We start from the raw sequence: 25,440 nt of genomic DNA on the forward strand, positions 1-25,440 counted from the left end.
TTTTCTATTGACTCAGACTCTATGCTATAGGCTTTTCCCTATCTTCTGGGTCCAGTTGTCATTACTTGCTTTTAAAATCCAGCATGAAAAAAACAAGTGGGTCCACCACCGCACCCAGGGTAGCATCTGTGTGTGGTACAGGATATGATTGCTTCACAGTGACTTTGCTTACTTCTGTGTCTTGTCTTACTTCCCTGACTATGAGCCAGCAATGAGGGCTCACAGCCCAGAAAGTCAACTGTATCCTGGGCTGCATCAAAAGAAGTGTGACCAGCAGGTTGAGGGAGGTGATTCTCCCCCTATACTCCACTCTTGTGAGACCCCACCTGCAGCACTGTGTCCAGCTCTGGGGCCTCCAACATAAGAAGGACATGGACCTGCTTGAGTGGGTCCAGAGGAGGCCACAAAGATGATCAGGGGACTGAAGCACCTCCTGTATGAGGACAGGTTGAGAGAGTTGGGGTTGTTCAGCCTGGAGAAGAGAAGGCTCCAGGGAGACCTTATAGCGGCCTTCCAGTACTTAAAGGGGGCTACAGGAAAGATGGGGAAGGACTCTTGATCAGCGACTGTACTTATAGGGTGAGGGGTAATGGTTTTAAACTAAAACAGAGGAGATTTATATTAGATATAAGGAAGAAATTCTTTACTGTGAGGGTGGTGAGGCACTGGAACAGGTTGCCCAGAGAAGTTGTGGCTGCTCCCTCCCTGGAAGTGTTCAAGACCAGGTTGGATGGGGCTTTGAGCAACCTGGTCTAGTGGAAGATCTCCCTGCCCATAGCAGGGGGGATGGAACTAGATGATGTTTTAAGGTCCCTTTCAACCCAAACCATTCTTTTCTACCATCTGTGGCCAGACCTAGATGGTCTCTGATACCTTTGTTCTTTGCCAAGTGTTGGCCAGAGGCTCTTGGAACAATTTTTAATGGTTTGTAAGATGACTTTGTTCTTTGCAATTACCAAATGTTGAGGCGGTTGTTTACTGAACCTCTTCCCTCTGCATCAGTCTTTGTTGGACTGATGCTCTATGGTTGATAATAGCTGACATAAGGACAATTCCTAAACAAAAAGTATCTTCAAGTTATGTTGAAGTCATATATTTAAGATCCACCCCATGCTATACTGAGCCAAACTCATTCTAAACTCAGGGAGCCTCTACCCTGGAATATTCTTCTTTTTTCTTTAGTGTTTTTTAGAGTTGACATTTTCAAGATGGAAACACCTTTCTGTTCATCTTCCCAGCAATTTATGTGGGCTGGATAACAAACTGAGAGAAATAAGTGTCTTTAAAGGTGTCCTTAAACTAGCAGATGTTTTCTTTATTTGGACTAAGACAATCTGATCTCTACAGGTTACAAAAAGTTTGTGAAATTCCTGTTGTTGTAGAGTTCTCTGGTGGGTCCAATTCATTACCCAGGTGGTGAATTTTGACTGTGGTCTTTACTTTCTTTGTGGATCTAATGTCTCTTAGCTCCATCATCTCATCAGCAGCTCATCTCTGGCATATGTGCAGAGAAGACCAGCAGACAGGCAGCCTGGGGTTGATTTTGTAATGAAGACAGAAGCAGAGAAACCAGGAGAGACATGACCTCAGGACTAGAGCAAGGAGATGCTGAGCATTGAGCCTGAAGGCCAGGGTGTTAGACTGCAGTAAAGGCTAAACAAAGCCTCAGTCAGTGGGGTCAGGAAATTCTGATGCACAAAGGCATTTGGACTAAATCACAGAGGGAAGATCAGAGAAAAAAACCAGGGTCTTGGCAAACAGAAAGTTCTCAAGAAGATTCATTTGACCATTGCTGACTGTGAGCTGTTTTTGCAGATTTCTCCTTGTATTGAAGGTAGAGGAATGGTTGCCTGAGGAATCCAGGAAGACTGATGTTAACAACTTCCATATTCACATAGAAGCTTCTGGCTTCTTCAGTTTCGTGAAAAGTCTGTTCCTCAATAGTTAGGTTTCTGGTCATGTCAGTGATTGCCTTGCTCCTTGAATGTGGAAAGCTATAACGCCTACCTGCCTTACTGCTCTCTCTGGCTAAATCCCCTTTTTAAAGAACCTACAAATCTTACTGGTTTGAACACAAGAGCAGTCCAACAACAGATGACTATTTACTTTCTTACAGTCCCAAATCATGTTTTCTAACACCTATCCCAGAAAACCCTCTGTGCCTGCAATGTAGTTGCTCCCTTTCTCTCTCTTTGTGCTTCTTCTGCTGGTGTAACACCCTGCTAATGTCAAGACCCTGCATCCACATTTCAAATTTTGGAGTAGCCTCTCCTGTGTTCTTACATGGTCAGGGGGACACACTGAGGCTTCAGGTAACCTTTATTGTTTCTAGGAAATGAAACAGTGCTTTCTGTCTTAAGAGGCTATAACAGTCTTCAACTTCATGATAAGATACTGTCATGATACAAAGATACGTGAACATGGAGTTACTCAGCAGTATCTATCCATCTGTGTCACTGAGGGTTTTTATGATTATGTAAGCATCCTCAGTTGTGTGTTTGCTGAAGAGCTGAAGAACACAACAGCCACACCCAATGAAACCAAGGCCAGTCTGGTCTCCCTCTAACCATGCTCCAAGCTGTTCCCTAAGGAAAGAGAGCATGGAAGAGGAGTGATTCTTCCCCTGTACACCCTCACAGCTTCTGGGATCTGCTGTCCCAGGTGAGACAAGGCTTTGGGGAATCAGACTCTTCAGGCCAAGGGAGGCAAAATTCAGAAAATCTTCTGCCAGCCCTGGTATTTCCATATTACCGATTTCTCAACCATGGTATGAGCCAACGTCCTACAGGCTGTTCAGCGACCCTGAATTTATGTCATTACTGAGTTAAAGTCAGACTCTCAGTTGTGTTCTGGGTTAACAACAGTATTTGTGATTTGGTATGGTTTATATGATTTAGTGACCATAATCCTGATGATGAATTGTTTTCTGGTGGTTTCTACACTTGTGTTGACAGTACTCCTTTTTGCTGAAAAATTAACAATAACTATACTTTATATTAATTTGCTTTGAGGTATTAGGCCACAGCTAATAATTCTGCCCTCTCTAGGCTTTTGTTTTCTTTAGAAAACAGTTTAAAGATTGCTTGGTACTCTTGTTCTGTTTTTGGCCAGACTCCAGCAAAACAAAGTCTAGAAGTCATACTCTAATTAAAACAGTACTTACTGAGAGCTATCAAGCTATGAAGCATATCTGTGTTTTCAACTCTGAACTTCCTTCCTGAGGACATAATATGTTTTAATGGAAAAGAACATGATTTCTTCAGCAGTTTTTTTCTCTTCATGAACCACAAAGATAAGGCCTGTCGCATATGTTGTGTATCAGAGAAGCACTCAAACAGTTAAGAGAAAACCAGAACATTTCAGTCAGCCTGTTTCATTTTGACAATTTCTTTATTTCTATAGTAAAGGGGGGAAAATAACTGACATTAGCTGCAGGCCCTGCCAAAACAGACATTTGTTTTCCATTAGTTGCACATATCCTTTCTTAAGGGCTTACTATGAATTGAGACGCAAGCTCTGGGCATAGATCTGGTTTATGTAAGGCATTTTTGATAAGGATAAGTAAACTTCACACTCAGAAGTTTACTGTCTCTTCCTCTAATTCTATATGGATTATCTCTCTGCTTAACAGCCAAGGGCTCTGAGTCTGTCCCACCCAGGAAGAGGTGTCCCAGAATAGGAGGGAGTGATGAAGTTAGGTGACACCAGGTCTTCAGATGTCCTACAACAATCAAATTTAAGAATAATATGCTATTTAAAATTTTGGTGTCATTCTCTAGGCTTAAGAGATATTCCATCTGGGCTCAGGTGGGTGCTGTAGAGAAAGGCATAATTCTTCAGCTGATCCGCTTAGTAATCTACAAGTGGAAGAAAAAAAGTGTTCCAGACATTTTTTATTTTTAGCTGAAGTGTGAACAGGAAGTAATCCTTTGGCCAGTCTGTTACCAGCAAGCTAGTGCCTGTGTAAGTAGTAACTTATTTTGAAATCAGGTTTTCACATATTCCAGGTGCAAGAAGCTGCTCATGGCCACATGGATGCCAGAGGGCTTCAGAAGTAGCTATTATTTATACTTTTATATTGAAAAAACCTTTGTAAGTAAAACTCACCACAGACTTCAGTGGCTACATTTTCTATGGTGCTGAGCAACACAAGTGCCATGAGAGGTCACTGCCTCTGAAAAATCAGGTCATTGTTTCTTTGTATAGCACAAAACATAATACAGACAGCAAGAAGAGAAAGCAAAATGCAGCGTTCATCACTACCACAACCCCTGAATGAAAGTGAATTGCTGGAAAGCAGAAGCTCAGAAATGCCTCCTCAGCCCACAGGCTTCCATGCTGTATCTTGTTCCCCATCACGAAGAGCTGGAGAAAACAGATAGGGTTTCCAACCTGTTCTGGAGGTCAGTGGGTTTGGATGCCCTTCGACCAAAGAAAGCCCTGCCACCTGAGAGATCCATGTGAGCTGTGCCCTGTCAGCAGATCCATCCTGAGAAAGCCTGTGGGAGGCTCCTGCTACTGTCTGGAAGGAGGGCAAAGGAAAGAGGACAGGTGGGTAGTTAGCACAGGTTAAGGTAGACAACATTCTTGGCAGGCTGTTTGGCTTTGCTCATGTCCCCCAGCTGGAGGTTAGTAGCTGAGGTCAGGCTGGCTCTACCAGCTATGCCTGGCAGGGCAAGGGGAGGAATGTGTGCCGTTTATGTCTGTGGGGTCTCTCTACAGAGGCTTTGATCTTGGGTTGGAAGGGTAAACATCTGAAAATAAGGTGTGAGACTGTAGCTGAAGCGAGACAGGGCATTGTTACAGATGTATACTGTGCAGAAAGAGTTGGAGGAGATGAGCACAGCCAGAAATGCCCTGGTCACTTCTGGAGAGACTCCACTGTAAGCAAAGACACATTGGCTCGTGGGCAGCCCTCAAGAGTCTCCATTCACAGAGTATGAAGAAAATGCATTAATTAGAATAGGTGTTAATTATTTTCCAGTCTTGCCCAAGAGACACCAGGAAGACATAAATGACCTCTGTGATGAGAGCAGAGATGAAATGGGAAAATCTTTACCCAGAAAAGTGAAAAATTCAGCCAGCTGTATCTCAGGTTTCATTTTGGCTGGTATAGTATGATACAGACAATGCTGCCCAGATGAGGTTCTGTGCTGTTTAAAATTTTCATGAGGCTGATATTTGACGTGCTCATGCTACATGTGGTATAGAGAATGCGATAAGTTAATGAAATCACTGAAATATAATAGCAACTCCAAAGCAAGGGAGATTTCACCTCAGATGACATTTTGATGACTCGTCATTGTTTGTTGGACTGCTTTTAACTAATTATTTTGAATGATCATCACAGTGTGCAAACAAATAAGAAAATCCTTCCCTCACCAATCTTACAACCTGAAATTAAATGAGACTATAGTATTTTCCTAACTGCAATTCTATCCTTTCTTTTTTTGTTTTTTCTTTATCTATCATAAGGTCCATTATACTCATCAGAAAAGATTCAGGCTATGAAATCAATCAAGAATCATATCTGAGGCATGGAACTAAAATATAATATCTAAAATGTGACAACTGTTTTTCTTCTGTAGGATGGCTGAGACTGAGAGGAGGAGATACTGTGGTTAAATCACTTTGGAAAGAAATAGGATATTGATCCCATCCCATGAATGACCTTGACCATCTAGATGGGCCCCACTTACTCTGATGCCCATCAAGGGTCTGTCTGCTGTGACCTGTGAGGTTTTTCTGATTTAGATGCTCTGTCAATGGGCTTCTCAATCTTCTGCTCCCTGGGACTGGAGTTCACAACACTTTTCCCTGCATGTGCTGGAGCGATCTCCAGTGTCTTGGTACAGGGAACAGATTCTGAGAACATACAACCAAACCAACTTCTACAGAAAATCTAGACCCATGAAAAAATGTGGAGAGCATATAAGCAACTTGCAGTTCTCATGACTAGACATAAGGGGAGGGAAGATATTTCAGAGACAAACTCGGACAACTATAATTTGACATAAATGCCTTGGATATGCCTAGCTACTCAAAAGCAGCTGAAAAGATGTTTGCTAAACAATGGCAAATGCTTCTTTGGGGATCCAAATAGGAACAAATCCCCTTTCTTTTCATGAAAGGGAGTTTTTAAAGGAATATTCTGTTTTCTGTATTGTTTGGTTAAGCTGTAGTTAGCTATAGAATTATTGTGAAAATAGGCAATGGATACAAATTCTCTAGCATCTGAGTACTTTTAGCTTAAGGAATTTTATTTCATTTTTCAATGGGATTTTTGGCAAATTATATTCTCCTCCTATATTCAGTAGCAAAGACTTTCTGCTTTCCAGTAACTCACATAAGATGGTCCAAATGAGATCATGAAGTTTTTAATCTATGCCTTTTTTTTTTTTTTCTTTTCTAGGCACATATGTTCCCTTTCCTAAAACATGTTCCTTCTGAATAACTTATGCCAACTTATCTTCTGGCCAAAATGAAGACAGCAAAGCTTATTTCAAGACTGTCACTGTTTTTTTAAAAAATAACTTAAATCTTGCATTGAGGCTGTAGAAAAATGTATCATTTAAATGCATGTGGAGACTTCATTTCTACAAGCTTGGGCTTAAATCAAATGTTATTTTAACTCAGCCCTCAGATGTGCCTGTTTGCAGTGTGCACCTGTGAGGTGCAGTTTCACCAGTACCCTAGTGCTTCATCCTGAGAGCACCAGAGCAGGTATCTTAGAGGCCATGTCTGGTGTTTGCTCTTTAAGCCACCTTTATGAGCATGTCCCAGGCTGCCACTGTTGTGTGTGTGAGAATGGTGCTGTTGCCAGCTCATCAGCCCTGTCATGTCCCCTTACCACCATGTCTGTCATGACACATGGTGAGTATTTCATGGATGATGTGCTCCTAGATACTGATGCTGCCAGAGGGAGACCTGGCATGATGAGTGGTTTGTCTGAGTCTATGCTGGGATGTCGTAAACCCAAACAAAAGAGGTGCAAAAATTTTAGAGGGTCCCACTGGAGCACAGTCTTGCCCTTTGGTGACTCAAGCAGGTTGGAGGCAAACCCAGGTCACACTGATAGGACCAGGTCTTGTTCCTCATATGAATCTCTTTTCCCAGCATGAACCCTTTTGCTTAAAGACACAGCACTTGTAATCTGTGCATGGGGCTCAGGCTGCATAGGAAAACTACCTGTGCCTACCTGTAAGCCCACTTTGATGCAATCGAGTCAGAGTGGATGGTGTCTGTTGGACAACAAAGCTAGTTTTCTTCTCTGCTTTCCCCATGGAGGAGGGCAATAAGCTGCCCATTCCCTTCTGTACATGCCTGGGGAATGGGGCGGTGGAGCAGGTGGTGTATCTGCAATACCTAGGACATCCTTCCTGCAGCAGAACTGAGGCCCAGAAGGAAAACAGGAATAGGGACCCTTGGGGTGTCTGTGGAACAGCGTGCCTGGCATGGGGTCAGTGTACCCAGCAGCTTGTGGGTACTGTGGGGTTGCCAGCTACTGAGCATTATGCAGGCTCCTGATGGTCCCTCTTTATCCCCACAGCTCTGCCAAGCAGCCATCTGGGCATGCTGGACATCTTGCTGCCTGATTTCACCGGCTCCTAGGGGGTCCCAACAGATGGATTTACCTTCAGCAGAGAGGTGAGGGAACATCTATGATGTCCTCAGCCTCTGTGGAGGGCTATCTACACCCCAAGGAAATCCCTTGGCAATGGTGGATCTGGGTAATGAGGAAGCTACTGTATGTGGAGTCTGAGAGGGATCCTGACAGTGATTTATTTTTCCTTTGTTTTTGTCTTTGTGGGGTGGGCTGTTGCAGCCACAACTGTATATGTTGTGGTGACGGAGACTTTCAAGGAGACATGCGGTGAGCCCCAGGGGACTGGTGTTCATTTCTGTGAGCTGTAAATTCTGCAGAGCACCTCAGGGCCAAGACACTGTGGAGTCACTTTTTGGTCTTCATTGCCTTTAAAGGACAGATCACTACATAGCCTGTCCTTCTCTGGGTTATCTGCCTCAGACTCATCTCATATGGATGTCCTTGAAGCCTGACAGACTCAGAGGGATTCCAGGTGGCCCAACCAGTGTGGGAGAGGCCTGTCTAAATGAGTGTACCCCTGGGATGGGTCTGTAACCTGTTTCTCTTGGCTAGCAGAGAAAATGCAGCTTTCTGTGAGCTTATCTGCCCAGCTGTACAGACATCACCTCAGTGTTTAAATTTGCATCTAATCTGAACTGCGTCTGGCAAAGAAACATTGCTAGGGTGATGCTAAGGACTCCACACCTTGCATCCTGGCTCCAGTGTGTGGGGCCAACCATTTGCCATGAGCCCTGGCCCCAGCAAGGGCTGACCTGTGTCCGATGCTCTTTTGCTTCCCAATCTCTGAGGCAGGTGATTCCCATAGTGCCAGGAAGAGTGGGCTGACTATCTGGGCTCGCGTCTTGCCAGCAGCCTCTATGTGAGGCCCCCATGGCTGCTTTCATTTGGCAACATAAAGAGGGGTTTGCAGAAGTCAACAGTTAGATATTTCTGTTTGAATACACATGTCTGTTCTCTAGGGCGAGTGCCCTGTGCTTAGATGTATTATACCCATACCACCTAAAGACTGCAGGTGTTTGACTCATCTGTGTTCTGCCACTGCATGGGCAGCAGATCTACACATCCAAGGGCTGCTGGATAGCTTGTGTAGGAAGCAGGCAGCTTCTGAGAGGCTGGGGAATGTCCTGGGATGAGACAATGGGATCTGGTTTGGGATTCAGAAGAGCTGGGAACTGGCCCCTAACCCTTTGGCTGCTGAGCCCCTTCCCTCTTCCCTCACTTGGTTGTACCTGCAAGGATGTTGGGCAGACCATGCAGGCATGTGCAAGTACTTCCTGGCATGGCCCTCTTGCTGGGAAGCCTGACTCCAAGAGCTGTTTTTGACTCCCTGGAAAGGATGCACAAGCACACACTTTCTGAGCATGGTGGTGAAAGGGTGGACAGGACTCAGCACAATGGGACTTGTCCCATCTTTGTCACCAAGAGGTGGGATGCACAGAAGGGAGCGACTGCTGTGTCTGGAGATGGTTTTGGTGAGCAGCAGCCCAGAACACCTGCCCAATGGGACAATGGCCAAGGAAATAGGGAGAAAGAGGTAGCTAAGGGAAATTGATGGAGAAAGAGGGCTAGAGAGAAAAAGAGAATTCAAGAGTCTTAAGGCCAGAGACAGATGGTGCAAAAAGTCCTGGAGGCCAGAGAGCTCTGCTAATCTATATGCAGATGGTCTTGTGCATGCTCCATTCCTCAGAGGAGCAGCATCTCTTGGGACTGTGGTTGTGTTGGTAGTATCAGGTGTGAGGGAGGCCAACTAAACTGATCCTTTTTGTAGCTATTTGGTTGGGCAGAGGTTGCTGCTTGCTTTGCACAGTGACGTGTGCCATGATTCTTTTCTCATCCTCCGTGTAAGCCTTGAGCCAACCTCTGTGGCAGTGCCACCTGGCACTAAAGGACTGAGGGTGCACTTGATGGACACCCAGCAGAAACCTAGGCTGCAGCCTTCTCAAAGGCTATGGCTGTTGAAAAGGAATGACTAAGAAACCATCATCAGAAAGTGAGCACTGTCCTCAGTTGCATGGGTGAGAACCCTCCTCCCATGGATATCTCTGTCACCGACAAGATGTCTGCTTGTCTGAGTCACCTGTCACCCATGCATATGGTCTGTGTGTGTCAAATGCTGTGTGTTAACCATCTGCAGTGTCAGAGGAAGGTACAGAGTACAGGGAAATGTTATTCTTAAAACACGTGTGAATCTGCACTGGTAACTGTGCTAAGAATTTGTGTTACTGCCAAATGAGGTCCCATCTGCAAGGAAAGAAACTGGGATATTCCTGGGATATCCCTGTTGAGATGAGGTGGGGCAAAAAATGGCAGTGCTTGCAGGAATCAATGAAGATCCAAAGGAAGGAAATGGCATGTGAAACATTTGAAGTTTTGCAGAAGTAGTTAAGGCTAGTACTGAAGCTGAGGCCTTCACAGGATTGAAGGAGCTTTGGGTCTGGAAGTTCCCCAGAAAGAACAGATAAAATACTTCCAGGCACAATAAAAACTTTTTTTTTTTGTGAAGAAACAGTTGGATAGATGGAAAGTGCAGTTGCGACACCTCTGGCCTAGAATAGCAAGATGAACTGATGAGGTGATCAGCAGCCTGACTGCTATGGACAGGAAGCTTTTTTGCAAAATATTATCAAGTTGGCTCTGGCTTGTCAGCCAATGTGAGCAAAGACTGAGAGAGCTAAAATGTCAGCTCCACATCTAAAGAGTCAAAGACCAAAGTAGAAATCCTCTGTGTGGACATGGAATTCAGCCAGTTAAAGGACTTGAGTAAGACATGAAACTTTTATAAGTTTCCTACTCTATTTATAACCTTCCATGCTGCAGAGGGAAGAATTCAGATGGTTACAGCTCATAACTCCTTAGCAGGTTTATTTAATTTCAGTGCTAGGGCTCAAATAAATGTGTAGGAGGATGGAGATTTTTTGAGCAATGAATGTGACTCGTAGAAGGAGCCTACAGGAGATCATGGCTCTGCAGAGGTGACTTCAACTCTCTAAAGAGAGGCAGAAATTTCCAGAACTGAAACAGGCTTTTGAGCTCACTGCTCCAGGAGAGGCTGCCTAGGGGGATCTCCCAGGATTGAAAGGCAGAGAAAAGTCTTGGGGTCTCAAGGTGACTCCTTGTTCCCTTTGATTTCAGAAAAGTCGGCATGAACTTTTTTGTACTTTCTGAAACACATCCTTTATGCAGGAAATTACCAAATTCTGAGTCTTCATTCCAGTTAGGAAGGAAAACTTAAAAGATTTTTTAAATTTCTGACAAACTGAAAATCTCATCCCTCGTGCTACAAGACTGCTCTTAAAGTATGAATCAGACTCTTGTTTTGTCCTTTAAAATTAATGGCTGCAACAGAACTGGGATTTTTACTATTTGGTATTCCAGGCACAGATGATTTTATTTGGTGTGCCATAGTTACTATGGCAGTCCTTTACATACATCAATGAGCATTACAGTTGTCCATTATTCACCTGTCACCGCTGAGGTAACCTTGTGAACTGCCATTCCTCCACAGACATATTCATACTTGCATCTTACAGAATTGTTTTATCATTGATGATTTTTAAAAACCTTTTTTTCTGAAATGATGGAAAAGGAATATAATAATGAGTGACAGCTGTGGTAGTTCTGGTATGAAGTTCCTTCACCCAGTTTTCAACAGCCAAGAGAACTGATGACTGATGACTGAAAGAGACATGCTACATCCAACTAACAGCCTGTTATCAACTAGCTCCTTTCTCTTGATTTTTTCTAGCAGAGGGCAACATTGCAAGGATGGGGATTTTGAGCCAGCAAGCAGCTGAGCACCTTGGGACCTCACTCAGACCACAGCCATTCACCAGAATGATCTAATTAACATAATGATGGGGCTATAAAAGACAGCTGCCAGCTAGGACACAAAGGAAGATGGTAGTTTGGGGGAGGTTATGTGTCTTGGTTTGGTGCTTACATCTTCTGGAGGAAAAGGGTGTTCTGACTTGAGAAGCTGTGATATAAGTTACGCAAGGGAGCATGGATAGCATGAGAAAAGGATGGCCTTGTTAGGAATGTGTGGTGTTTAAACCCATTTATAAGAGAGAAAAAGGGTGATTAGTCTGAAGTGGGAAGTAGCTCTGGGAGGTGAAGACTTGATGTCATCTTGCTGTGGGACAGGAGGCCAGTCCCAGATCTGCTCATGGATGTAAGTATCTGAGGAGTTCTGAGAGCTCCAGATATTATTGTGCTGTGGGAGCTGCTTGGAGAAAAGCTAAAGAGAGGAATTCTAAGGGTGTTGCTGGTGAGTAGAGTGTGAAGAAGTGTTAAGGATATCATGCTGTGAAGCTCTGGTCTGTTCATCTCTCCAGTGCTTACAGTGGTGGCACCAAGCGGGAGGTGAAGAGGTACTGTTGTCCTGTCCTGTTCAGGCCAGTGATAATAAAGAATTGATACTAGCTTTCTCTATTTTGCTGCAACTGAAATAGCACTCTGGAGAAAAAAAAAATGTAAACAATCTGTTAGTCTTTAGGAATCACTGCAATTGTTAATTAAGGTGGGGAAAAGTGGATGTGTGCTGGTTTTGCCTCATAGACTCAGTATAGGACTAAAACAGAGCACCAAGACAATCCAAGTATTGTGCTTGCCTTGGCATCCGGTAGGTCCTTACACTGGCAGCTGAGCTTGCTGTTGAAATGTGAGACCAAAAGGGGAACAGCTACACTTAGGAGTGAATATGAAGAGAAACTCAGAAGCATTATGTAATACAGAGGATCACCTACACCCAGGAACTGTAACTGATTGCAAAGGCAAGAGCAGCAATACAAACCAAGAACATCTGAATGGTATGAATACAGCAGGCATATGAACGCCTATAAAACCTGTGCAGCAACTGGTTAGGAGTTGCTGATTTACAGCTGGAGAACTGCATATATTTTTTAGCATGTCTAACTAACAATGGCAGTGAGACCTCTTGTTAAGCTGTGGCATCATTCCCAGGGCAACAGTCTAGATGGGGACTTGTTTGTTTTTTGTTTTTTGTTTTTTTTTAAACTTCCTGATCTTTTTGTTCTCTATTCAGGTTATGAGACTTCTTCCTTGCTTCCTATTACATCCTTGGACTACTACCATCTCCATTTCCTGCATCCTCTCGTTTTTCTTTCTTCGTCTTGTGTTCCTACTGAAATCCTGCTAATATTTGCATAAGTGACCTTAAAATTAAAATACAATAATTTCTCATTTTCAGTCTTAGATGACAGAATGGGGTACTGGGGAAATAGCTTTTGAATTGTGTTTAAGTTCTTGTTATATGGTGCTAAGGGTTGCAGATGCAGAGTTGCAACAGACTTTTGCAATAGTCTCTAGCTGCCTGGTAAATGTTACCCACACCTGGAAGATCACTGCCCTGGATGTTCTTGTTTAGCTTTTCTTGATACTTTCTTATTTTGGGGTTTCTGTGCAGCTGGTACCCATTTTACACCTATTAGAATAGATGGAGGGAAGAAGGTATGTTCCCTGCTCTACCAAACTCCCTAAAACCTTGGGTAAAACCAGGCTGAAACGGTATGTGTGCAAGTCAAGAAGTGTTGGAAACTGCAGGAAGTGTTGTCACTGCCTACACAGATCCATGCTTGGAGAAACCCTCTGACACTAGACAGGGATTTTCTGATGGTAGAAAGCAACACCTCCTCTGCTGGCAGTAGCTTCTGTGGTTGGAGGCTGAGGAAATGAGGGAGGGAGAAGATGAACTCACAGTGCTGGGGTACAGGATCCTATACAAGTGAGCTCTTCTGAAGCAACCCTAGTGTCTCCTTCCCAATTAACCAGAAGTGAACTGGAGCATGCAAGTTCGGGTCAGATTTAGATAGCACCCAATTTATACTTCATATGAATTAAGTGTGCTTGTATAATAAAAGCTATTTGGAATTGCTTAAGGACAGTTGACAAAATACCTGTCTTGGTGAGATGTCTGTCTTAGCATGTTTCAGCTGAAATCCTATTAAGCTCCTATGTTTCATCAATGAGAAGCTTTCTTCAGGGTGGCAGTGCACTATATTGCTATGGCTGTTTGTTCTGTGGATTTCTGCAGGCAAAGGGAATACATAAGCATTTAATGATCAATATTTTTCTCTTGGCCCTGAGAACAGGTAAATTAACCAGGTGTTTTGTCTGTACAGAGTGTACTACTCTCTCTGTTAGCCTGTGCAAGAACTTCTCTGTGTGCGTAGCTTTTGGCCTAGAAACAGACAAAAGTCATACCAAGGGCGACTTCAGCATACACTATAACATTCTGCTTTTGTAAAGTACATGTTTTGGGCAACATATTTCACTGTTCTGAACCAAATGAATATGCTCACATTAAATTACTCCAGAGGATTTTTATATAATAGGAGTGGAAGATAAGGGCTCTATTTCAGTCATGAATTTTTTCCAAATTACTTTTCCACTCCATACAGCTACATACTGTATAATAGAGTTGTAAGTTGTTTAGCTTGTCTTTACTGTTTCATTGGGGTGTTTTTTGGCAATAAACTGTATCAAAGACAGGAAAGGAACTGTTTTAGGACCAACCTCATCAGGGCCTTATAGACCTCTAAGTAATGTAAGAAGTGATGTATGTAGACATGGTGGGACAGATTTGTCCACTTGCTATGGCAGAATCAGTACTGGAGTATTGTGTAGATTTCTTCCTATGGTAGGATGAGATGTCCAACTCTTCATGTTCTCAAACAAGGCGAAGTGGCCTGATAGTGCTGTGTTCACTTAAGGTCTGTGAGCCCTGAGATCATGAACAGCTTGGTCTGACTTGTTCGTGGGACCTGGGGGTACTTCTGTGCTATATGTAGTGTCTGGTACAAGTTAAAATGGAAATATGGAGCTAGCTGACAAAATCTGACACAGGACCTTTGATCCTCAGGAGGGTGTCCAGGAAGCTCATGCATGCTGTACAGAGTTGTTTGGTTCTGCACTTGATTGTATGAAAAGGGACATACAGACCCTTAGCAAAACCTTAGCCCTTAAAGAAAACTTCGAGTTGGTGAAAAATAACTAGTTATTTTTATGAAACTGAGTGTGCATACCTAATTTCTTTTGAAATCACAAAAACCCCAGAAAACTCCAGGATCCCATTGAAGCTTCTGTTGTAGTAATAATTATTCTATTTTCCTTTCCTACTTTTGGCACAGATCATATGGATTTCCATAGCATCTGGCATGCAGTTTTCAGTGAAATACAAACTATAAAGGGCCTTATTTCCCTTAGGAACTCACATGGTAATTAAACCTGTACTACTACAGCTGATCTGAGCCAGATGAAATCAAAGCTTGGAGTCCATACACCTTAACTTTGAATAACTTCAATTCTCAGGGACTGGATCAATTTGAAGGCTTCAGAAACCAGCTGTGCTCCTTGGAAGCTATAAAAGGTGAGGAAAAAATATGATTTACACCTGCTGAACAAGCCATAAACTGAATTGTAGTTTGCCAGCTGTCATCCATTTCTGAAGCTGGCTTCGAAGCACTCTTTGGTACATTCACCCCTCTCTTCCATCTTTTTTAAGAGCTGTGTGTTACGAGTTTATCTTCCTTACTATTGTCAATATCTACGCTGTGTTCTGACCGTGTCCTTTAGGATGTATTGATCCTTCCAGTTCTCATTCTTCTTAGGGTTGCATACAACTGCCAGCAGAAATACTTCTGGATGCTGCTAGGCAAGATATTATGATTTATCTAGCAGCACTTAGCATCTTTCATGAAGCCAGTTCATAATTTCTCACAAGCCTGAGGCTTTGAGTTTTGAACTGTAACTCTTTGGAGAAATAAAACCTCTGTAAGTGAAGTCTGATTAACAACTGTTCCACAGTCACCCCTAACCACACCTGGGCATCATTTGATCCTGAGTACCAAATGTGCTTGCTGCATTGTGCCAGAACTGTAATCCAATACTGGTGCAGAATGACCAGCTGAATTGAGATCCAGATTCATCTCATCAGGATGACAAGAATCAAATACTTTGAGGTGCTTAGGGCAGGGTTGTCCAAGCAAACTGATGTTTTTGTCAAGCTGAAAAAGCCTAAACACTTCTCTGTCAAGATACCATAAAGTCTTGTTGCTGCTCTTCCAATGTGTAGGCAGGAAAGATTCACGTGGCATTATCTGCACTTGCATGTAACTTTCGAAAGCCTTAAGAGGAGTAATGTTTGGAACACATGCAGTGTATTTTCTGAATATTGTCCTTTTTGAAAGGACAAGATAAGTAGAAATGTTAAGTTGCCATAGCATAGAACAGTTAATAATGGAGCTGTATTTGATGTTAGAAGGTAACAGGAAGAAAAAAAAAGTAAACAGAGGGCTTAAGGAATACAAAGGATGGTTTACTCTGTGTAGCAAAACACACTGAAATGTGGTCCTGTTTAGGGACATCTGCAGAAGTCTGACTTCAGCACAAGCTGTGCATAAACCAGGCTGGAAATAGACTTCCAGTAATCTCAATTTTCTGTATGAAACTGTATCGCAGCATTTTGCTTTTGAATTGCTTTTAAGAACTGTTTAGGGTAGAGATTTGAAAACTAGCTTCCCTGTCCTGCTTCTTATTTGCATGAAGCTGAGAAGTTCTATGGCTGCTGTGCATTTATTTTCCTATCCATAAGATTATAATCATGAACACCTCTACCTTCTGTATTGTACATATGTTCTGGTGTATAGAAAACCATGGTATTCCTGAGGCCTTAGCTAATGATACCAAAAGTCCATATTATTCAATGTCTCATCCCTGGATCTAGCCAGTACAAATGATCTACAGGAAGGTGTATGAAATATTAATGTGCATTATGAAATCCCATTTTGGTCTTTTGATTTATCTTAAATCTTGAAATAGAGAATGTAATAGTTTAAAATATTTAATGACTGTAACTAAAGGAAGTTCTGGCTGTTTATATAAATATCCAGCTTCTTGAAGCTTGCTAATTGTTTGGGGACAACTTCTTCAGCTGAAGTAAACAATGTATACTTTTCTTAAACTTCCACCCTTAGCTTGAGCAAAATGCCATCTTGTGCTTTTATTCACATATGTTCTGTTGCAACCTTCAGTTAAGTGATCTAAAAGTGCGCAAGAACACTTTTGACACTAGATCCAAAGCAATATGCTAGACTCCACATTGCAAACATATTATGCTTGGGGCTGTTCTTCTCAGAGAATATAGAGGAAAGAGGATGTGGTGGAGATGCAAGAAAGAGGAGAGGAGGGTTTGAGACATACCTAGTGACAAAGCTTGTCTTGGAGGTATACAGCTGGATTGTCTACTGGACCTGCTTTAATACTGGTCTGCAACTTCTGTGCTGCTTCCTAGGGGTCAGTCATACTTTGAGACCACAGAAAACATCTCATGGGGCTTTGCTGGCAAGCAAAGCTTAATCTTGCATTTTTGTCTCTTTAATCTTAGCAGACACTGGCAGAGAGAAGGGGTGGTCATAATCTGTCAGAGTCTTGACAAGGCTGTCTCCCTGTCTGTACAGCCAATGACATTCAGATGGGATGTCAAACTGCATGCAGGTCCCATGGGGATTTTGTGACTAATGATGTTAATAAGCATGCTGTGCAAATTTAATCCAAAGCAGCCTTCTCAACTACTCTTTACTGCTTAATAGTGCTGAAGTGATTATATTCTATGAAATAGCTGATCTTCTGACAGTACGACTTTTGTTACTACTTCCCGTGTTAAATTCTGGGATTAGTCTTGGCTTTGCAAAAGACAAGGTAATATTTCTTAAGCTGCAAGCATCTGTAAGTGAGCTCTAGTTCCCTGGGGACTGGTTCTCTTCAAGCTGTCTGGGTTTCCCTCCCTTGGAAAAGGGAGATGTCTGCTTAGTCCCTTTCCATTCCTGCCTTCCCTGTGGCTTCTGGCTAGGGCATGGCTTTGATATCTGTGAAGAGCTGCTGGATCTCATCATAGGATGCAGCCTTCATAAGCAAATGAGGGGCACTTTCATTTTGAGTATTTGGAAGGGTAAATTGTAATATGATTAACTTAATAGAAAAGTTAATTCTGATGAAGAGTTCTCTTGGAGACTCGTCCAAACATCTTGTACAAATCTCATAAAAAACTGGAATTATGGATCTCTGTTAACTTTCCTGGGGCAAAGCAGAGTGATAGTATTCATTTGCTTATTCACACGTGTCAAAACAAAGCACTCCAAACAGGGTATGGTAAGAAGAAAACAAAGTTATTAACTTGTCAATGTCTTGGTTGATCAATTGCTGCAAAGAGAAGAAACTAAACTGATGAACCACACAGATAAGTTATGCAATGTTATGAAACAGATGTTGAGGAACTGATTAAATGCACATATCCTTTGTGCTTAGAAACTGTTTCTGGAAGTTCCCAACCCTAGCCATGGCATATGGCAGCTTAAACATCATGTGTCTGAGATCTAAATATAGTGAGCCAGAATCTCTGCTGCTGGATCAGTATCAAGAGATCAAAAATGACAAAGTGCATGAGGATACTTCTTTCTGCCTGCTTCTTCTAGCCAGTGCCTTGTGGATTACTTAATGATGTTTAATCATTACATTACTTTGTTTGAAAGCCTGCTTATATTGATGATTAGTTGCCTGCATATCTAGCCAACCCATAAAGTTATCTGGGTTTCAGATGCAGCTTGTTAAGTTTTAACATGTGGTTGCCCTGCGTGAGGAGTCGCTAACACTCTTGTCTGTGAAATTGCACCATTGGTCAAGGACTGTGCACTTTTGTTACTGCAAGGGGAAAAGTTCCCTGGAGTGAGCTGACTGTTTTCCAACAGCCTCCCCCCTGCCATTAAGATGCAGAGGCACAGCTCCTGCTGGGAACCCCACTGGTTCAGGTGTACTTCACGATAGACCCTGGCATCCCTAATATGAGGCACTCCAGGAGCAGCAGGTTGGTCAGACTACAAAATAGATTTTGTCTGTCAAGGGTCTTCTAAGATGTAACTGTTGTCCCTAAGTAAGGGCAGGGTGGGGAGAAGTCATTCAGCTGCGAGTTTGATGGCCTTGCAATAACACCACTGAGGGGTCATTCCCAAATCAGGTCATAGGCTTCTTACCACTAGAAAGGTGACAAATAGGGGACCTTAGTACCCCTATTTAATACAAACTATAGAGAAGAAATTTTATTTAAGATTTTCTCTGGAGTAACCCATATGTGACTAAAAGAAAAGCAAGTGGTTTTGCATGGTATCTCAGTGTGTTAAGGGATAGATCATCTAGGGTCCCCCATGGCTTAGAGCATTATGGACAAACTGCCCACACAGCTGGAGTGCTACAGGCCATCTGGTAGCTCTCTAAGACAAGATGTTGAGAGGTACTTATGGCTGGATACAATATGCTATGGTTAATATGGAATGAAGGAGGGGAAAAAAAAAAATCCCTTGCCACTCTGAATGTGTGGTCTCTTGAGGATAAAACTAAAGAGATACTGCACTTCATTGCCTTCAGAAGAATAAGCAGAATATTTGAACAGCTTTGGTTTCCTCTTCAGCCAAAGGGGTGGAAGCACTTCTTACTAGAGCAGCTCTAGGTGCAGCTGCATGTCTGTCTAAAGCAGGAGAATTTCCACTGAAGCATATTCTCTGTTTTGAATCTACAGTTACTGGAATTCTTGTATAAGTGGCTATTTTTCAGAAGAAAGGCTAAAACTTACTCTTATGCAAGCAACACTACTGAGGAATTGGATAATTAATAGGTGGTTTTGTTGGGTTTTTTGGGTTGTTTTTTAGATCGTCTAGTCAGGCAAAGGCTGAGCCATAATAAATTGAAGGATAAAAGCAAGAAATAGCCTTGGGAAGGAATAAACCCTTGCAGTGATACAAACTGGATACTGACTGGCTGGGGAACAAACTGGGCATGAGCAGTAGCATGCCCTGGCACCACAGAAGGGCAACAGCATCTGGGCTGCATTAACAGGAGTGTAGCTTGATCGAGGAAAGTGATTATGCCCCCTGTTCAGCACTTGTTTGACCAAATCTGGATACTGCATCTAGGTTTGCTTCTTCCTCTGCCTCTCCAGCCAAAACAGAAAAGATGTTAATAACTGGAACAAGTCCAGGGGAGAGCGACCAAGCTGGTCATGCAGGAGCACTTTCCCTGTGAGAAGAGGCTGGCATACTAGGGCTTGTTCAACCTGGAGGAGAGAGTGTTTGAGGGAGCCAACTGCAGTCCCACAGTACCTGTGGGGAGGTCATCTGAATGGATATAAGGAACCTCATTAGGACAGTTAAGGATTGGAGCAGGCAGGTTCCACCCTTGGAGGTTCAGAAGACATGACTGGATCAAGTCCTGAGCAGTCTGTTCTGATCAAACAGCTGGCTCTGCTTGAGGAGGAGGCTGGACTAGAGACCTCCTGTGGCCTCTTCCAACTAGAGCTGCTCCATGATCATATGGTCAATCTGTGTTTTATGCTAACATCAGTAACACCTCTGAGTCAATTGCATATGGTTACTTTGCCAGAACTTTGAATGATGGACCCAAGTCCTTAAGATGTCATATACACCCATGCTTAGGTTGATGGCAGTGCTGTCTCAGCTGACAAATATGAAGCCCAGCTAGCCAGCCCCTAAGAAGAAATCAGTACTTCTGCATTTAAAGAGCTGTGAGAATCTTTTTACAGACTATATATATATCCATCAGTTGGAGGGAAGTAAACTGCAGTGAATGGGGAGCAGTTAGGGTATAGTCTTGGCAGAAAGGATTACATTTTTTCCCTTTGATGTGAAAAGCTTTATGTGATCAAAGAAAGTCATACTGCTTAAATGGTTTAAACGTGCAAGAAAAATTAAATAAAACCTTAACTTAGAGAACCTTCAGTTTTCTGAAAGACAAAAACTGCTGTTAAATTAGCTGCAAGGACAGCAATCATGTTGTTTGTCATGAGTTATGTTATAATACAGTCAAGAAGGAAGATAACCTCAGTGTAGTGTCAAGTTTATTTTATTAATATGGCTTAACATGGCTTTCAAATCTGACATGAGTCTGTTGTTCAACTACCTTCTGGCAAGGTTTTCTGAAAAAAGAGAGGGCCAAGAGTTAAGATTGGTGGTTTAGGTTGTAATGTTTACAGTCCCAGCAGATGTTGATGCCTTTGTGGATTTATTCAAATAATATTTAATATTGTGGACTCCATAGGTGCATCATACACATAGTTACCCCTATGTCAAAAAATATAGAGACACCATTATAAAGCAGTGATGATTCTAGCTCTGGGCATATTTTCAATTTGGTGAAGGTACTTGGAGACTGTATGCAATCTCTGTGCCCAGATGGTCATGTAGCAAAATGTTGGGAAACAAGATATATAAAAGCAGCTGATGTCCTGATGGCAACTCACTTAGCTTCTGAATATACCTGGCTTTGTTAACTTAGAAAGTAATATAGCATAATAAACCTTCAGAAGCTTTTAGTGTGCCTACCTTTTTTCTCATCTCTTGTGGGGCTTGTTTGGACTTCAGTTCAATGTCATTAACCTGAATTCATGTGTTTCACCTGAAAGTATTAATTTCTGTGCTGTCTATGCTGACTTGAATTTTAGTCTTTTTATTTTTCTTGTTCTTGTGATTTAAACCAAAGAAATCTTTCTAACTGAACGCATCCACCAGGTCTCTGCTGTTTGCTTGACATTCATATGGGCTTTTAAGCTGTCATCAAATATACAGTGGATGCTTTCCAAAGTTTTATAAACACTTTTTTTTGCTTGATTGTACTAACATCAATACTATGCACATATAAAATCTCGTTCTCATCCACTGTATTTCCTTGCCAGAGGCAAGAAAAAGTTGCTTGCAGAACAGTAGTCTGTGTATCCTCTATGAAGTATCGTTCATCTTGTTTTCTTCTGTGTATCACAAGTTTGTCTTTACAACTTGTTTTTCCTTCACCTGAAGGGTTTGTTTAAAAACAAAACACACACATGCTCCCAACCTTCAGCCAATTTATGTACATATTTCACATGCTTTCCTTAAGTTACCTGACACCTTATCTGTGTTTGTGATATGGCTCTGAACAAATTCTTGACTTTTACCAGCCCATTGCTCTTGTTCCAGGCAGGATAGGTTCCCCTAAATTTCATTCAATCTCCCACATATTTTCTATCAAATACTGCTCTACCACTACCTCGTTTGTCTTCAGGAATAGAAATTGCATATGTAGTGATCTTGTACATTTTGGACAAGTACAGGATCTGTCAAATCCTGTACTTGTCCTGTCCTTGTTCAGAGTTCATGGTGCTGTCAGTGGGCTAGGATCACTTTTTGGAACATTCCTGAGTTTTTCCATCCCTGTGCTTACAGACTGGCTGCTGTGGTCCTCATTGTCCCTGGCAGTCAATATTGTGTTCTTTTCACCTGATGCTGTTGCAACTTAGTAATTTTCACATCACTATCAGAAAGACAGCTAGCTGATGAGTGTATCTTTTTCCCTCTCCTTTTCTCTGGGGACAGGAATATGATTTTTCTACTACTCTTTTTTTTTTTTCATCTTTGATTTATTTTTTTTCTCCATTACTCTGACTTTCTAACTTCATTTACCTGTTCTCAGAGAAGCTGTTCTCCTCTGTCAATCCTGCTCAAGATTCAGGGGTTAAAAGTAAAGAGTCAATATGAGGTATTTGGATTGTATTCCTTCCACTCCATGTACCTTCTCAAAGCCTTTGTTCAAATGCTTATATGTGGTCACAGATCCCTAGCTAGTCAGACACTTGAAAAAGTAGTAGAGGAGTCCAAGGTTTTGGCAGGCACAGATAAGTCTGTCCTGGGATTGCTCATTCAAATTTTAGGCATTGCCTGCCTCTGCTTAACAGTGATGTTAGTGGGCACTTGAAGTTGTCTAAAGGGCTGAGTGAAGGCAATGCAATGCTTGACAAAGGGAAATACCTGAGTACAGCTGGCTTGCTGTTCCTTCCTCAAAAGCCTTTAGATGTACATTTTAGCTGCTAGAGCTAAAGCAGGGAGAGGAACCAGACAGTCCCCTCTTAACTGGTGGGGAAGTCCTCACTCAGACATATTGCGTCTCTCAATGCAGATCTATGGAAGTATCTGCTTCCCACTTCCCTCACAGTCTGCAGGCTTGAGACACCTCCTGAGGATGCCCTGACTCTTCTGAGGAAGAGATCTAGCTCTCAGTTTACAGTGTGGGGAACTGTAAAATATTGCACATGTCTCTCCTGATAGGACCCAGTTCATGTGGTGCTGAAACTATTGCTTGTCTCTGGTCTACTGGTCCATTGGTCAGAGCAATGGTTCCAGTTTCAGCTGACCCTAAAATGAATTAAATCTGTCTCTCATACTAGTTGGGTGCCCTGATCACCAGTACATGGTGAAGGGTTGCTCAGGCATCTGTCTGCCTTGGACTGGTTTGCAAGGAGTCTTAGGCAGAAGACAAATGTCTCTTTCTCCAGGTCAGAGTCACCTCCACAATTGTGCAGTGATTTTTAGAGAGATCAGACTGTCATTTAGGATGTCAACAGAGGTAACTAAAATCCATCCTGTCATAACTGTTACTCGGGTATCCTGAATCCTTCCCCATAAGCTTAAAATGGTGGGTACTACTGTTATTTTTGGCAGCAATTCATCTAGCACTTCATTTTGTCATATATATTTTGAGTTTGATGTAGTTGCTACTGCTTCCTCTGGAGTGGTGGATTTAAATTATAAGCAGCCCCAACAGCTTCACTGCAAAGATAAAGAATGAATCCTGTGCTTAAACAAGGAGCACATAGTAACTAGTGACAGACTGTCTTCAGTCGTGAAGTCCTGACCAAATGTCATGCATAAGAACTGAGCTCTCTCTTGTAAAGTTTCAAATTAAGGTTAATTATACCAGCTTCATCATTAGCAGGGAAAGTTAAGTACAAATTCTTAAAGCTACTCTTGCCAGTGAAAAATGAGGTCATCCTGCCAGAGCAGTAACAAATGGTAAACTACATAACTCTCTCCTCCCATGTCCCTGCTGTGACCAGACCATTAATGATAAGTACCTAATTCTACCAAAGGGGATTTAGTTGTCAGCAAACAATCTTGTGTGTATGGTCAAGGCCAGAAATTTAAAATACAAATGTAGGGCTAATTTATCTAGTTTTCTTTCTGTGTGTCCCACAAACCTCTAATTCCAGCCAGAAAAAATTTGCATGAATAGAAACCAAATAAAAACCTCAGCATTTGTTCTACCACAATAAAAATCTACGGACTAACGCTTGTTCTAGTCCACCACAATTGTTTTTCCTATCTGGTCTGTTGTGGTAAGAAAGAACTACAAATGCTTAGAACGGAAGCCTGTTTTAATAAATCTGCAGGTAATAGTGTATCATTCTTTTAAGTCCTCAAGTGGTTTTACGTTACAGAATTGACTGGCTTGGAGCAACCCTGTCCTCTTCTGTCTCCCTGCTCAGCAAAGCTGAGTGTCTGGCCCTGTTTATTCTGCTTCTCCTTGATTCCATGATGTTCTGAGTATGTGGAGCTGCTCTTCAATATGTGGGGTCTTTTTTCCATTTACAGTTGAGTTTACCTGCATTTGTATTGTGTTAGAGCTGCAAGCATGCTTTGCTCTTGTGATGCATTCAGAGTACTTGCATCACCCTGGATCCTTCAGTGACAGCTACTACCTCTGGCCCTGTCTTATTGTTATCACTTGCTGAGTCCCTTCAGTAAGCACAATAAAAGGTATCAGTCCGTCCCACAGCTTGCCACACACTGGAGCTTTAGCAGTGGCCCAGAAGGCAGTAAACTAGTTGCTTCCAAAATGGCCTGCTGGCTGGTCCCTAAGTGGTGTGCACCAGGGACAGTGACAGCCTGAGAGAGAGATTTAAGAGAAGCTGAGCCCTTTTCTGGGTCTGAACTCAGTCAGGACCAGGAATTCCTGGTAACAAACTGTCATGAGGAGATCATATATGTAAGACTTCATGTAAATTTCTGTCCAAATTATGGGCCTAAAACTGTCTTTGTCAGGCTCACACATTGTTCTTTCGGGCTGTGCCGTGGATCATGGTACAGCCATAGGGTGTCTTTTAACAATAGGTATTCAGGTACATGTTTGACCATAAACTTCTCTGCTGAGATCTTAACCGAGACTTACTGATTTCCCTCTGACAAATAATTCTCTGAAATTAGAAACCAGAAATATTTCCAACAATAGTGTCTCCCTACTGTTAGAAAACCTAAATGGCTAAGCTGTTTTTCATGGTTAAAAACATTTATGAGTTCTCCCAGACATGCTTACTGATTGAATTGTTGAGACAGATACCTGCTCAGCAGTTTGCTAAGTAAGATACAACCCGCATGTAGCATGTGAATTTTTCATTTTGTTAGACTTCTAATCTCTTCCACAGCTTCCTCTGAACTTTCTGTACAAATCTGCTCTGTGCCCAGCAGGAACTCTCAGCTGGATTGCTGCAGGAGCCTGTGACAGTCCACAGAACCAAAATATTAAGGCATTGCTTCCAATATAAGTTGTAATTTGTGGTAACTTATTTCTGGCTTAACTAGAAGGATCTGTGGTGCCAAGCTTTCTTTTTAATGATGTGAACAATTCAGACCTTGGGCTGAGTTCTAGGTAATTTGAAGAAAATTAATTGATTATTAAAATAATCCTCTTCAAATGGAAGAAACCTGTGGAACAAAAACCAGCTTGGAGTTTGTACTCTCTTCAAATTGCCACCAGATGACAGTGTTCCATCAGATTTTAAAACTATGACTTCAGTTTTTGTTGCCACTGACTGTGCTGCTGCATTTTATTCCTCACTATGCTGTCAATCACTTGGTAACAGACATCTTAGTTAAGATTCCATTCAAATTTCCATTACAACCCCCTTCTATCACACCTAAGTTTATTTTAAAAGAATTAGCAAC

Source organism: Strix uralensis, chromosome 4, assembly GCF_047716275.1.
Source record: "Strix uralensis isolate ZFMK-TIS-50842 chromosome 4, bStrUra1, whole genome shotgun sequence".
Classification (NCBI taxonomy): Eukaryota; Metazoa; Chordata; class Aves; order Strigiformes; family Strigidae; genus Strix; species Strix uralensis.